Here is a 16,484-nt window from a genome sequence, read left to right on the forward strand (position 1 = left end):
GGAGGAACCAGAGCCCCCACCCCAGGGGTTCAAGGAGGAAAGTCAGGATGATCAGGCAAGCTGTCTCCAGTCTGGCCGTACTTGGGCTTTGCCGATGCCCCTCTGGGAAATGCAGGGACCCCTCTATTATGATGAACATGACCAGATTCAAGGGGGACAACAAACCTTCATTTATCAACTTTCTCGACCACTGTTCTAAACTGTAAACACCATAGCCTCTCTTATACAGAGAAGCCACAGGCCCTCATAGGTCTAATTCAGTCCATCTTCCTGACACACAATCCAACCTGGCCAGATTGCAAGCAACTCCTTCTAATGCTGTTTAATATTGAAGAGTGCCGAAGGGTGACCCAGGCAGCCCTCCACTGGCTAGAAGCCAATGTGCCAGAAGGCACACTTAATGTCCAGGCATACGCTTACTGGGAAGCAGAAGCAGACCCTCACTGGGACCCAAATGATGCAACCTAGTTTCAGCACCTGCAGAAGTACCAAGCAGCACTTTGTGAGGGCTAAGGGAAGGCAAAAATAAGGTAATCAATTTAGGAAAGATCTCAGAAGTGCTTCAAGGAACTGAGACTCTGTGAGGCATTCAGGCTTTACACTCCGTTTGACCCTGAGGCTACTGAAAATCAGTGCATGGTAAATACAGTGTTTGTAGGACAAGCCCAGGGGGACATCAGGCAGAAGCTGCAAAAGCCAGAGGGTTTTGCAGGCATGAATGCTACTCAGCTTATAAAAGTAGCCACCAAGGTGTACATCAACCATGACCAGGAGGCAGAAAAGGAAGCTGATCGGGCACTCAGGAAAAAGACTGATCTGCTTGCAGCAACCCTCACAGAAAGGGAAACTGGCATCTCCAAGGGATGCAGACACAGGCATGGGAAGGGCCAGGCTGGGCAGAGGCCCCGAAGCCCGCCAAGGCTAGATAGGAATCAATGTGCACAATGCAAAATGAGAGGACACTGGAAAAATGAGTGAAGATAGGACAATGAAGACGATAACCAAGGCTGTGACACAAACAGGCCACCAACCAAGGGCTGCCACACCCTGAGGGAACTGGATACCAACCTGATCAGGCTGACAGGGACTGGAGGATATGAAGACTAGGCCAGACCAGGCTCCATCACCGTAGGCCCCCAGGAGCCCCTGGTCACAGTGGAAGTGGGGTGGACTTTATGGTAGACACCCGGGCTGAACATTCAGTGGTGACCCAGCCCATAAGGCTACTATGCAAACACCATACAACTGTTGTTGGGGCTACAGGGGTCCCAGAGAAAAGGCCATTTTGTCAGCAAAGGAAGTGTGTCATAGGAGGATAAGAAGTTCAACATGAATTCCAATACCTCTCAAATTGCCCAGTTTCCCTGCTGGGAATAGACCTACTCCAAAAACTGTAAGCACAGATTGCTTTTGGGCCACAAGGAGGTATGACTTTGAAACTGACTCTCCCAAAGGCCATGGTGATAACCCTTACCATCCCACAGACTGAAAAATGGAGACTATACACAAAAGAGTCACCAGAACTGGGAATAAATGAACTGTATGGGCTACTTAATAAAATGCCTGGAGTATGGGCTGAAGACAACCCACCTGGGCTGGCTAAAAATCAGGCACCAGTAGTAGTAGAGTTGAAACCAGGGGCAACCCCAGTTCAGTTCCGCCAGTACCCACTTTTCCAACAAGCCATATGGGGCATTCACAAACACTTTGAGCAACTCTTCAAACATGGAATCATAGTCAAATGCCAGTCACCCTGGAACACTCCTCTCCTGTCGGCACATAAACTGTCTGGTGAATATAGGCTAGTGCAGGACTTATGTGCTGTGAACGAGGCTACAGTGACCATCCACCCAGTGGTACCTAACCCATATTCTTTAACGGGACTTATTCCAGCAAGTGCTGTCTGGTTTACTTGCCTAGACCTGAAAGATGCATTCTTCTGTCTTTGCCTGGTACCAATTAGTCAGCTCATCTTTGCATTTCAATGGGGTGAATGGCAATTCACCTAGACAAGACTCCCACAGGCGTTCAAAAACTCTTCCACAATCTTTGAAGCAGCACTGACTTCAGATCTCAAGGCCTATACCTAGCCAAATGACAACTGTGCCTTGCTGGAATATATAGATGACCTGCTTCCAGTAGATCCAATGCAAGAGGACTGCCTCCAGGGAACCCAACACCTCCTCTACCTCCTGTGGAAAACCAGATATAAGGTGTTCAGAAAGAAGGCTCAAATCTGTTCCAAAACAGTCTAGTATTTAGGTTTTGAAATGAGTCAAGGGGAATGATGGCTAGGCAGTGAGCGAAAGTGGGCTGTTTGTGCACTTCCAGCTCCAACCACCCAGCACCAAATAAGATAATTTTGGGGGGCAGCAGGGTTCTGCCACATTTGGATCCCAAATTTATCACTGATGGCCAGGCCTTTATATGAAGCCACAAAAGCGGCGGAAGGGAACCCCTCCTTTAGGAGGCTGACCAAGATAGGGCATTTAAACAAATCAAAGAAGGCTTAACCCAGGCCCCAGTCTTAGGACTGCCTGATCTAACTAAACCTTTCTTTCTGCATGTCCATGAATGAAAACAAATGGTAATAGGGGTCCTAACTTGAGTCATAGGCTCATGGCATGATCCAGTGGCATACTTATCCAAGGAATTGGATCTTGTGGCACTAGGATGGCCTCTGTGCCTTAAAGCACCAGCTGCCACAGCCCTACCGGCACAAAAAGCTGATAAACTGACCATGGGACAGCAACTGAGCATCCGGGTACCACACTTGGTTATAACTTTAATGGATCAGAGAGGACACCAGTGGTTATCAAATCTGAGAATGGTTCGATATCAAGGGCCCCTATGCGAGAATTCTTGCATAATTCTAGAGACAATAAATATCCTAAACCCAGCTACCTCACTCCCAACTGAACCGGGTCCAGGAGCCCCCCTTCATTGTTGTGTAGATGCAGTAGATGAGGTATTCTCAAGCCAGAGGGATCTCACAACCAATCCTTCAGGGATCCAGACGTAAAATACTTTACAGGTAGAAGCCGTTTTGTACTAGAAGGGGTCTGGTGGGCCAGGTATGTAGTAGTAACAGTAGACTCAGTGATAGAGGCTCACAGTCTCTGCCTACTGGAACATCAGCACAGAAAGCAGAGCTAATATCCCTGACAAGAGCTCTCTGGTGTCAAAAGACAAAAAGGTCAATGTCTACAGAGATTCCAAATACGCCTTCGCCATGTTGCATTTTCATGGGGCTATATATAAATAAAGAGGACTCATAATTGCTGGGGTAAAGAAATAAAATATAAAGAAAAAATTCTACAGCTTTTAAATGCTGTATGGGCCCCAAAGAAAGTGGCAGTTATACATTGCAAGGGACACCAAAAAGCAGGAACACTAGAGGTCAAAGGAAACAGAAAAGTGGACAGAGAGGCAAAACAGGCAGCAACGGCTACCCCTCATTGTAAATAGGAAGCCATAGCTTTACCTCTCCTCCCAGAACCTCCCCTTCTAGAGGTCCCAAATTATTCTCCAAATGAAAGGGCCTGCTTTGCCAAAGAAACTGGAAGTTACATTAAAGGAGAATGGTGGAGATTCTCCAACAGGAGGCTAGCCATCTCTGAAATAGTAGCCCCTAGATTTGTGAAGCAATTCCATCAAGGAACTCATATAGGAAAAGTAGCACTAGAAACACTACTGGGACATCATTTCTATGTGTCCTATGGGGCCCATTCGGCCCCCAGGAATTCAAGAAATGGGAGCCATACCCTGTGAAAACCTAGTCATGGACTTTACTGAGCTGCCCCAAGCAGGGGGCTATTGGTACATGTTAGTACTCATCTGCACCTTTTCAAGATGGATGGAGGCTTTCCCCACCAGAACAGAGAAAGCATGAGAAGTAACTACTGTGCTAATAAAGGACATTATCCCTAGATTCAGACTTCCCCTGACTCTAGGGTCAGACAATGGGCTAGCATTTGTAGCTAAAATAGTTCAAGGACTAACACGACTGTTAAAAATAAAATGGAAATTACACACAGCCTACCGGCCACAAAGCTCAGGAAAAGTAGAACGCATTAACCAGAAACTCAAACAGCTACTGAAAAAATATTGCCAAGAAACCCATCTGAGATGGGATCAGGTCCTGCCCATGGTTCTCCTCTGAGTCAGGTGCACCTCCGAGTCAGGTGCCCTATGAGATCTTGTTTGGCCGGCCACCTCCAATCATAGATCAAATTAAGGGTGATCTCTGTGAACTAGGGAAATTATCCTTGAGAAGGCAAACACAGGCTTTAGGAATAGTCATGCAAGAAATTCATGGTTGGGTATGGGAAAGAATGCCCATAAGACTGACAGACCCAACACACTCCTTTAAACCCAGGGACTCTGTTTGGGTTAAAAAATGGAATCCAACCACTTTGGGACCCATATGGGATAGGCCCCATACTGTAGTCTTGTCCATTCCCACAGCTGTTAAAGTTGCAGGAATTTTGGCCGGGCGCGGTGGCTCACGCCTGTAATCCCAGCACTTTGGGAGGCCGAGGCGGGCGGATCACAAGGTCAGGAGATCGAGACCATGGTGAAACCCCGTCTCTACTAAAAATAGAAAAAATTAGCCGGGCGCAGTGGCGGGCGCCTGTAGTCCCAGCTACTCGGGAGGCTGAGGCAGGAGAATGGCGTGAACCCGGGAGGCGGAGCTTGCAGTGAGCCGAGATTGCGCCACTGCACTCCAGCCTGGGCGACAGAGCAAGACTCCGTCTCAAAAAAAACAAAACAAAACAAAACAAAAAAGTTGCAGGAATTTTACCTTGGGTCCACCACAGTCGGCTGAAACCAGCAGCCCAGGACAAGTGGACCAGCCAACAGGAACCAGATTATCCCATTCACCTGATCCTACGGTGAGAACAGGTTGCCAATGGAGCTAGCAACTGCCCTACACTGGTCATTCTGGAAGCTGACCAGTCTACGGACAGCTGAAGCTTGAGAAGACAACCGCTCTGCTCTAGTCACCCCAGGAGCTGACAAGCCTATGCACAGCCAAAGCTGGAGTAAAGTAATATAGTTAGAAATATTGGGTCTAATAGTTTTCCTTGTAATAGTAGTTGTTTTTCTTTTGTTCTGCTGCTTTAGTCAGCCTCCTTCACCAGGAGAAAGCCTTTTCTGTTCATGCTGGGTGTGAGTATGTCACTCTTTACCTTGTTCTTACTAATCCCCTTATCTATGTTAAAAGGAGAACTCTTGGAAGGATTGGAAGGACGCCCCCAATGTTCTCAGACTACATGGTCAGGGAGCACTATAACCAGAACTCTATTGTACCATACTCATTATGAGTGTACCAGAACCCACCTAGGAACCTGTACTCACAATCAGACCACCTACTCAATCTGTGACCCAGGGAATAACTAGCCTTATGTATGTTACTATATCTTTATACTTCAATGTCTGCCAGGCAATGTTTAAAGACTTCATCACCCCTGTAACAACTTGTCGTATAAATGTAAGAACCCCCCTGCTTGCTCCACTTGGGACTGTGTGACATTGACTACTAAACAAAAGCAGGTCATGTTTACCCAAATCCAAGCAGACCTAAATTGTAAAACAATGCTTGCAATCTTGTAAATTTCACAATCCTGGAGCCAAATTCACCAATATGGACTAGAAGAACACGAGCACCAATAGGACATTCCTATTTAACCAAGAATCCAAGGGGGAAAACTATCTTAAAAAATAATTTTCTGTGTATTATAAAGAAAATCTGGGTCGTTCAGCCCAACAATTCAAGTCATTCTATGAGCAGATCAAACAGAAATTGCCTGAACCCCCTCCCATAGCCAAAAATCTATTCGCCCAGCTGACAGAAAGCATAGCCAGCAGCTTACCTGTCTCTTCATGTTACATCTGTAGGGGAACAAACATGGGGACCAGTGGCCATGGGAGGCAAAGGAAATAATGCCTCAAAATAACTTTACTGTGACCATCCCCTCCCCCAAACTAACACTCACAAGCTTGAGCGTCTGACACTTAAAAACCTGTATTTTATCGGGAGATTGTGCATTGCTCACTGGGGAAAAGCCTGTACAGACCCAGTAGGAGAATTAACTTGCCTAGGACAGCAATATTACAATGAGACACTAGGAAAAACTTTATGGAGAGGCATAAAGAATGACTCTGAATCACTGCACCCAGGTCCATTCTCCCATTTCCCTCCTTTAAACCACTCTTGGTACCAGCTTGAAGTTCCAAATACCTGGCAGGTGCCCTCTGGCCTCTACTGGATCTGTGGGCCACAGGCATATCAACAACTGCCAGCTAAATGGTCAAGGGCCTGTGTACTCAGAACAATTAGGCCCTCTTTCTTTCTAATCCCGCTAAGGCAAGGGGAAGTCTTAGGGTACCCCATCTATGATGTAACTAAAAGGAAAAATAAGAGGGGCATAACCATAGGAGATGGTATAACCATAGGGAATTGGAAAGACAATGAATGGTCCCCTGAAAGAATAATCTAATACTATGGCCCGGCCACCTGGACAGAAGATGGAAAGTGGGGATGATACTGCACCCCTATATACATGCTGAACCGCATCATAAAATTACAGGCAGTACTTGAGCTACTTACTAATGATACTGTAAGAGTCTTAAATCTGTTAGCCTGGCAAGCTACACAAATGAGAAATGCCATCTACCAAAATAGACTGGCCTTAGACTACCTCCTAGCTCAAGAAGGAGAAGTATGCAGAAAGTTCAACCTAACTAATTGCTGTCTAGAGATTGATGACAATAGAAAAGTCATCAAACAAACAGCTGCCAGAATCCAGAAATTAGCCCATGTCCCAGGGCAGACTTGGTCTCCAGATTCACTCTTTGGGGGCTGTTTTCCATTTCTTGGAGGATTTAAAACCTTAGTAGGAATAGTTCTGGCCATACTAGGGGGCTCCCTCATACTTCCTTGTCTTTTGCCCCTCCTTGTTAAGAATGTGCAGTCAGCTATTGAGGCTCCCGTAACCAGGCAAACTACTAATATCAACCCCTGCTGAATTGGAAACTAGGGCCTCATGAAGGGATAAATTCTGATGATGATGCTTTCTATAAAACTTCATTTATAAGAAGCATCAAATTGGGGGAATGAAGCAGAAAATGTAAAAAGAAAGAACAAGTAAAAGAAAAGAACAAGTCTTCTCTTGCTAGGATGACTCGCTCCAAAACCTAGCGATAGGCAGCAGAGCTCTGAAAAGGATTTGATAACATAACATTATCTGCAAAACCAGAGCCCTCAAGGAATGTGCTTCAGAGCCCCTTCTCCTCCCAGTTATGGGCAAGGACAAGAAAACAGGTTTTTCTCTTCTCCCAGCTTCCCCCTCCATTTTTGTAAATCCTTCCTTAGTGAAACTCAAGGTTACTTCACAAAGTTTTACAGATTCCTGTTTCTCTTCCGTGTAAAATAACAAGGTCACAAGATATGCTTGAGTAAGACATGTACCAGCTGTAAACCCTGCCTTAGCTTGATACGTTCCTGTTTTTCCTCAAATTGCAAAAGCTGTCACTGTATGATTCACTGCCTCTGTTCTGTTTCTGTAAGCCTGCTTGCCTGCCCTGTAAGTTTCGTGCCACTAGATGGCAAACCCCCTTGGTTGCATGTATAAAAGTGAAACCCTGTGTTTGTTCAGGGCTCAACTTTTTGGATGTGAATCTGCTGGACCTGAAGTGCATTCAATAAATCCTTCTATTTCACCCATTTGGTCTCTCCAGTCCTCTGATTCCTGCAATAGCATGTGTAGGTGTATGTGTGTTTGTGTTCTGTAATACTAGTGAAAGTGTGGACAATGAGATTTTCTTTTCATTACTAGTAATAGAACCATTTGAAAAGCAATTTGAACATACATATATATTTACCTAGTAATTACACATTTGGGAACCTAGTTTAAAAATTAATATGAAGAAACTAAAAACTTGATTTTGGAAATGATTGTTGTAGAATTTTATATGATGGTCCCAAATGGGAAATAGTAAAAACGTCCAATCCTAAGAGATTAGCTAAGCAAACTATGATCTTTTCACCAAGTAGAATATTACTTAGACATTAAAATTATTATAACTATTATTTTTAGAGAGATTCTCGCTCTGTTACTCAGGCTGAAGTACAGTGGTACAATCATGGCTCACTGAAATCTTGGACTCCTGGGCTCAAGCAATCTTCCCACCTCATCCTTCCTTGTAGCTGGGACTACAGGCATGTACCATGAAGCCTGGCTAACTTTATTTTTATTTTTTTGTAGAGACAAAGCCTTATTTTTTTGTAGAGACAACAGACTGTGTTGCCCAGTCTGGCTTGAACAGCTGGATTCAAGCAATCCTCCTGTCTCAGTCTCCTGAAGTGCTAGGATTACAAGCATAAGACATCTCTCTTGGCCTATTATTTGAAATACTATATAATCCCGCAGAATAATGTTTATGATATACTATTGAATAAAACAAACTATACAAATTATATATAGTTATACAATTATATATATATATATATATATATAAAAACTATATACAATGTGGTTTAAACTGTGTTAAAATAATTTTTTCATAGAAAGAAAAAACAAAAATTCTGCACAGTATATTGTGTTTGTGTTTGAGTGTTAGGACTAGGTGTGAGTTATTTTTCCTGGTTTTCTTTTCAGAGTTTTTGTGTTTTCTTTCCTAGGAATATATTACCATTATAATGTATAAAATATGATAAAAGGTCAGACCCACTTATCTCTAATGTCCTTTCCAACTCTAGCATGGAGTAATTTGTGTCCCTATATAATCAAAAGCTTGCTTTGTCTTTCATACTTTTTCTTGTCTCTACCACATTATATTAATCCAGGATTTATAGTTTATGCTTGTCTTGAAATACATGAATGTTAGCTAAGCTTACAAATAGATCTTAACATTTTGAGGCAGATTCCTGTTCTCAACAGCCAATTTTCTCATAGTAAGCATTCATTCAATGTATCTAAGATAAATTTTGAGTGTAAGCAGGCTGGACCAAGACCCTGGTCATTAATGTAAACTTATATTCCCTGCATTGCTAGATATTTTTTCTCGGCTTAATAATATATTGATTGCAGAGGCTTATCTAGGAAAAGTTAGAATTGTTTTGGCTGGCAATTTGATTTTGCATCAGCTACTCTTGTACTATCTCTTGCTTCTGATGAAAAATAGAATTAACTAAAAATAGTTTAGTATTATTAAAATGTTGAGTTTCATACATATTTTCTGGGATTTCAAAACCTCTGAGCTAAAGTTCTGTCTGTAGCTTGGGTCTATAACAGAACTTAATATGTATAAAACAAAGAAGATCCTGACACACCCTTGCATGAAAACATTGCTTGATTCTAAGACCTGAAGTTAGCACTGAACAACAATAGATGTCAAAGTTGGCCAGAATTGTGTTCAGATGGAAGCCTCATCATTTATTATCTATGCAACTTTGACTGATTATTTAACTCTTCTGAATTTGAGGTTACCCCCTGTAAATTGTGAATAATGCTTAACATGTAGGCTTGTTGCAAATATTACATCACCTAATGTTAGAAAACACATAGGAGTCCAATAAACTAAAGTTTTAATTATAACAAGTATCTAAGGATGTGGCTTACAATATTATAACCTCAAAAGTAGATATTGAAATGTTATATTTTTGCAGAATCCAATATGAAACTATTCCACCAATAGAGTCCACTGATGGAGAAAACACAAGTCTAATTATGGATTCTTGTATTGACTCATAGGCTTAAAGCTCAAACATTAAGAAATGCTAATGTAGAGAAAGGATGGTGACATGATTGGTAGCAATAAAATTTGGAGCCTTGAAAATGCTGGCTATGAAGCTGAAGTAGGAAAATAAAGGATGCTTCATAGAAAAAATGGCAAGAAATTCAATATATAGATAGTTAGATTTAAGAGCCATTTGATTAATAAACCATTATTGGTTAATATGAGAGAAGCACTTGTATTTTAGGTAACATTTTATAATGGAATTTTGTCCTTGCTAATCTTAAACTTGATTGACTTATACTAAATAGTCACCTCCTGGGTTCAATTTTCATATCATAAATTGTAGGCAAATAAAACTTCCTTATAATTTTACTAATATTAAATAAATTATGTATTTAAAGCATCAAGCTGAATACTTGATACCTGTATGTGCCCAATTATCATAGCTCCCTCTATAACATTCAGAGCAACTCTGGAGTAACATCACTTTAAGATAGATATTGAATGCTAAAATAATTCCATAGTACATTAAGCAGTGAGAAAATCTAAAACAGTGAGGGAAATTTCTGACTCTTCCTGGGCTCCAGTGTTTTCTGCTATAGTGGCCTAAACACCCCTTCCTGGGGTTCTGAGACCATCAGACAGGACTGTGACAATGACAATAAATCATCCCCCAAGCTGCTGCAATTTAATTTGGGGGATGCTTCCAGATGCAGTTATTACCTACATGTTGCACAGTGAGGAAAATGCAGAGCAAATATAATGTGACCATATTTTAGTCAGAGCTTCTCAGATCTTTCCAGTCCCAAATACAGAAACCCAGAGCAATCTATGGAACCATAATTACATGGATGCTCTTCTGAACTTATCACTTTAAGGAGCTTTCTGAGAACCCCCTTGAGTGTTCTTAGGATATAAGGTGTGTTTACAGATGCAAAGAGGAGCTGAGGCCCTTATCATTTCTGTGGCCTCATGTAAGCCACTCAGCTTCTCCAAGTCTCATTTGGACACCTGAAACAAAATTTCATGTCCTACATGGTGCAAAGGATCATGAAGGCCTAATGGGATAAGGGATCTAAAAATGCTGTATGGAAAACAACACGCAATACTCTTTATAACACAAACTAGGATTGTTATCTCCAGAGGCAAAGAGATTACATAGTTAAAGGCTTTTAAATAATGTTTAGAAATGATGACCTTGCAAACATAGCCAATAGGGAACTAACTAATGGGGACAGCAAATGAAGTTGCAGAGAGTGATAAGGATATAATTGAAAACCTTTGGAAAACACGAACTCTGTTTTGGGTACTTATCTGTTGGCATCTTACCTTGTTCTTTGTGTTGTTTGGATTCAGATGCTGGATGCTTGATTTTGATGTTTTACCATGCTACTGCCTCCCTCTGTACCTGTCTGGGAGAAAAGCAATAAATAGTGAAAATGAGACAGAAGAAGAAAGGAAAGAGAAATGGGGAACAGAGTTCTGCATAGTGCTTAGCGCTACAAGGTCCCAGCATAAGAGGTCCACCCTGACCTTATCCATTGTTATATTTTAGATCCTAGGAACCAATGATCATTTAATCAAAAACATGTCTCTCATAGTGAGGGAAATTATATTCTTTTTGCCCAGTGGAAAATTTACATGTTTATTGGTTATATTCTAGGATGATATTTATTATTCACTGAAAGTTTCAAGGGCAAACAAATACACTAGAAATTTTGGAAAGACTCAAGAAACTATAAAATATTACCCCTTGACAGAACAGTATTTTATAATGACATTTTGTCTGGTGGGCATGGCTGTCTGTATAACACGAAGATTAAACCTTGGCTGGCAGTGAATTTTTATGTATTACCAAGGTCAGAAGCATAAAAGGCCATTCTAAAGAAAGTAGTGTCTGCATAAAGTAGTTCATGCACAAAATGCTTGTGGATGTTGAGTTGAAATGGGAATAAGAATAGCCAAGTACAGGGGCTTCTGGAAAGGTAAAAGATTACAGATGTTGTCATGGGAAATATCCACAGAAGATGAAAGGCTACTTTCACAAGAAGCTAGCCACGTAGAAAGTGAATTCTTAGAAATTGCTATGGGAGCCCTAAGCAGTGACATTTTCATTCAATTGCCATATAGCTTCAATAATTCTCAGATTACCATTGACTTATTAGCAGAATAACCCCAAGGTAATGGATCATCTCTTATAAATGCATGATGTATCTGTAAAGGGCCACAATTAAAGAAACTTTCCCAATGTACAAGTGAAGAAACAAAGTTCAGAGAAGTCTTAGAGCAAACAGGTGTAGATGCTAGCAAGAGTGCAGATCCAAGCCACTTGTGCTCCAAAGTCAATTCTCTTAATCAGCTTACTATAGTATACAAGTTCCTATTAATAATGAAGTGTGAAACAAGTGGGAACAGAAGGTTGTGGAACCGGGGAAGTTACCCAAATTTTCTTGAGCTTAGTGTCTTTATTTTTTGAAAGAAATTAATATTAATACCCAAGGCCATAACACTCAATAATGACAGGAAAAACACTTTTCCCACTTTTGTTCTAGCATTATACAAATATTAACAGATAATACTTTATTTATAGTATCTGAAATGTCGACATTCAATAAATTTTACCAACTTGACTCAAGTATCTGCAAATGCTTGTTTTGAGGCATGAATGGATTAATCCCAAACAGGACAAGGACTATGCTAAGAATTAGGAAGAAACAAAACAAACAGGACACGGTATATTAGAAGATAAATAGAGTTGGGGTAGTAGTGGAGACAAGGGATGCATACCCCCATAAAATGTTGTTACTCTCAATACTAAATTCTTGTCTAAGAGGAAGGAAATCAAAACTGTCAGAAAAATTTTAGTGCCTTAAGACCTTAAAAAAGACGTAAATCACCTAAGTAAAATATGAATGAAAGAAGTATTATATTGTTCGACATGTATAAAAAATAACAATGTTTTATTCATATATTTCTTCAGTCACTTTATTTGTGTTAATTTGCCTAAAGTGTGCTTGGAAACAAGAATGAAAAAAACAAATGTGATTCTTTTCCTAATTGAGTTTACATTTTCATGCAAGATATAGACAAGAAAATAAATACCATATTTATAATTTATGATTGTGCTAAGTGCTATGAAACACCAAAGAGACAGATCTAAGCATGATTGGTACCTTAATATGTTTACAAGTTGATTTTGTAGACATGAGACCTGATGGCTATAATAGTCATAGAATCATTGCCAATTATTGGCTCTAATTAGACTCCTGCTACAAAAGGGCAACTTAACATCCTTAACTTCTTTTGACAAGGTTCAACTTTTGTTCTTAAAATAATAAAAGGGTTTATTTTCCCTGGAGTCAGTTATTCTGAGCACTACAGAGTTCAACTGTAGTTTAAGATGCCAACATGATACATTTTGACTGGGAAAATATGGCAAAGCATGATTTCTAAGAATTAATTATATCATCCAAAATACATGATAGCAGGGGTTGCTGGTACAAAAATCATATCTTAAAAGAATCCATATGACAAGCATAACATAAAGATACCATATTATGCTTAACATGTGTATAATACAAACAGAAGGCAATGATGGTGCATCAAACAATTTAAAGAATTAGCAGATAGCCTAAAAAGCTTAAGTAAATCATCGTATTTCATTGAGTCTCATTTTTCTCATCTGGAAAAAAAACGTTGGTAATTAATGTTGGGAACAAATGTTTCTTTGCTAATTTTGATGTTTCCTTGCAGGTGATGAGAACACAATTAGGGTAACATTCCTAGCTTCTTTCTACCCTTTTACTTGTTCTGCTCCAGAAAAATTGGAATAGTGTGATTTGAATGGTAAATTTATGGAGAATAACATGAATGTGCTCTGTTCAGCACCTCTCTTTTCTTTTTAGGAAGAAGCTGTAAAAGGGCCAGGTCTTCCCTTAGAGAGGCCCCACTGAAGAGCTGATTGCCAGGGGTGGGCAAGTCTGTCAGTGTTAAGAAGCTGGATGATATTCTTAGATGACTATAATTAGGCGATAAGGCAATAACATGCTGATCTGCTTAGAATTTTATTTCATTTTTCAATTAGTTCAGACACTCATGTGGAAAACAAGTTTTATTTAAACCGTCAGCAATAATAATTTGTGACTTACACATTCTGTTGTGAAAATCAAACATAGTGATGAATTTGAAATGGATGTATAAATTCAAATCTCTACATAATCTTGTGCATTTTTTTTTCATTCAAGCAATATACCTTATAACTAAAACTCAGCTCTCAAAAAGTAGAAGTAAGTGTGGAAGGACAGAATCAAGGCTCAGGAATTTTCCAGCACTATTAGCGTATTCCTAAAATTCCTGAGCTTCAGGCAAAGCTGTTTCTATTGATCCACATGAGGCTTATTTCCATCTCTCAGATAATTGTCTCTGTTTTGAGTTGGATTGTGTCACTCAAAAAAAACTGTGTTGGAGTCCTAATGCCTGGTGCCTGTCAATATGATATTTTCTGAAAATAGAGTCTTTATAGATGTAGACAAATTAAGACGAAGTCCTATTGGAGTATAGGGTGGGCCCTTAACACAATATGAATGGTGCCCTTGTGAGAGATAAAATGCATACAGTCACACAGAAGTGAGATGGCCCTGTGATGTACGTAGAAGCAGTTAGCGGAGAGATGCATCTAGAAATCAAGGAACAACATGGATTGATGGTAAACACCAGAAGTTAAAACAGGCAAGGGAAGATTCTTTCCTACAGTTCTCAGAGGCAGCATGGCCCTGCCAATGCCTTGACTTCAGACTTCTAGCCTCCAGAAATTCAAGTCAATAAATTACTGTTGTTTGAAACCATCCAGTTTGGGGTACTTTGTTATGGAGGCCCTAGGAAATTAATACAGTGCCCACACCTAGTGGCAGAAAAACCTGGGTATCATTTTTACTGCTCCACTGAAAAGACCGGTACTCCTTGACCTCAGAGAACATTGGAAAGACCATGTCCCAGTTGGCCCTTCTTCTTCAGATACTGTTGAGCCCAGGACTGTAAATAGTAGTTCCCAAACCAATGTTGGCAAAGCAGTGTTTTGCCCAGAAGCTCCGCAAATGGAACAGTCATGGATGGGCAAGTGGATGACTCAGTAGAGTATATATGTGCTGACTCCCAAATGCTGGAGAGACTCAAAAGTAATCCTAAAAATTAAGTTCATTTTTTTTTTAGTATGAAGTAGTTGTGTTTTTGTGATTTACCAAATTAATTCCCAGATCTGAAGCTCCAATGCTGGAAAAACCATGTGGATTTAACAGCTACTGGATCTACAGTGTCTTCCAGTACATATACTCCTAATCTCTCAGCTTAACTTCTAGGACTTAATGTCTCTAAAACCTTGGACCCCATGCCTCAGACATGAGTCTTGGCCACTTTTATTCTGACTAGTCTCTTGATCCCAATAGTATGTCTATTTTTATCTTCCTATGTACAGCTGATGGTGTTTCTGCAATATAAAAATCTCCCTGCTCCTATTTGCCCATCAAAATTCAACCTTTCAAGTCTTAACTTATAATCCACTTCTACTGCAAACACTCTGCCAGTGACTGTAATCAAGACCAACCATTCCACTACCTTATATTCCTTTCTGGTACTATTGTGTTGGTGAAGTGTGTGTGTGTGAGAGAGAGAGAGGGGGGGAGAGGGAGGGTGAGAGAGAGGCAGGGGGGAGAGATAGAGGGAGAGAGAGAGAGAGGGAGAGAGGGAGAGAGAGAGGGAGAGAGGGAGAGAGGGAGAGAGAGAGAGAGGGGATTGTGGGGAGTGGATAGAAAGTGGTAGCCTTGTCTTTCAACAGGATTTTTTAGCTCCTTCAAGTTATACATTACCTAGTTTTCATAATTTTATTATTCTCTTCAGTACATACCACAGTGAAGTGTTTACTAGTTGATCAATACAATTTTAACTTGACTTTATGACACAGAAGTCTAGTGCTATTGTAATTTTTTTTAAAGCAACTAAGTTGTGGATGCAGAATCTGTGCAAATCATGGAATTCCATTATTTCAACGAATATATGTAAATCTTGGTCAGTCTTAGGTGACAGAGAAGAGTAAAGAGGAATTACTATTTATTGAATTATGTTTCAGATACTGTGCTAAGAAATTTACACAGACAATCTCTCTTAATCCTCAGAATAACTCATTGAGTTCAGGGTCATTATTTCCAATTTTACAATTAGAAAATTGAGAATCAGAGAGCTTCATGAAGAAACAAGATTAAGCAAAAGGCCCTTGCATAACACTATGCCCTCTCTTCTCTTTCATCATTATATCTTAAGACATTTTAAGGAACAGAACAAGAACACCTTTGTGTCCTACATAGGGATCAACCAGCATGGTGGCTCACACCTGTAACCCAAGCACTTTTAGAGGCTGAGGAAGGAGGACTGCTTGAGGTCTGGAGTTCAAAACCAGCTTGGAAATATAGAAAGACCTCATCTCTACAAAAAAGATATAGACATTAAAAATAAATAAATAAAAATAAATGGACATGCAAACCACCATATGTCTATGCCTGGTTCTTGGTGACATGAAACATATCACTTCAAAGGATGAGTTCCATATAGTACGTCTGATTCATGGAAAGCATTAGAAAAAAAGAAAAAAAACCTTCTTTGAAGGAAAAGCATCTGCTGTTGAAGTCACTTCAAAGACATTTTAAATAATTGGTTTTATTCTTGAGGATTGTGATTAAAAAAAAGCATTT

General features: G+C 40.3%; 1 long non-coding RNA gene across 5 annotated transcripts in view; it reads right to left on the minus strand.

The window, feature by feature from the left end:
• LOC103877584 overlaps nt 1-16,484 on the minus strand; it is a 319,563-nt gene that overhangs the window by 210,721 nt on the left and 92,358 nt on the right. For all 5 annotated transcript variants that reach the window (XR_001894867.3, XR_001894860.3, XR_001894863.3 and 2 more), the window contains exon 2: nt 11,074-11,156. This is a non-coding gene — a long non-coding RNA (uncharacterized LOC103877584). The remainder of the gene's footprint in view (nt 1-11,073; nt 11,157-16,484) is intronic.

Source organism: Papio anubis, chromosome 12 (assembly GCF_008728515.1).
Source record: "Papio anubis isolate 15944 chromosome 12, Panubis1.0, whole genome shotgun sequence".
Classification (NCBI taxonomy): Eukaryota; Metazoa; Chordata; class Mammalia; order Primates; family Cercopithecidae; genus Papio; species Papio anubis.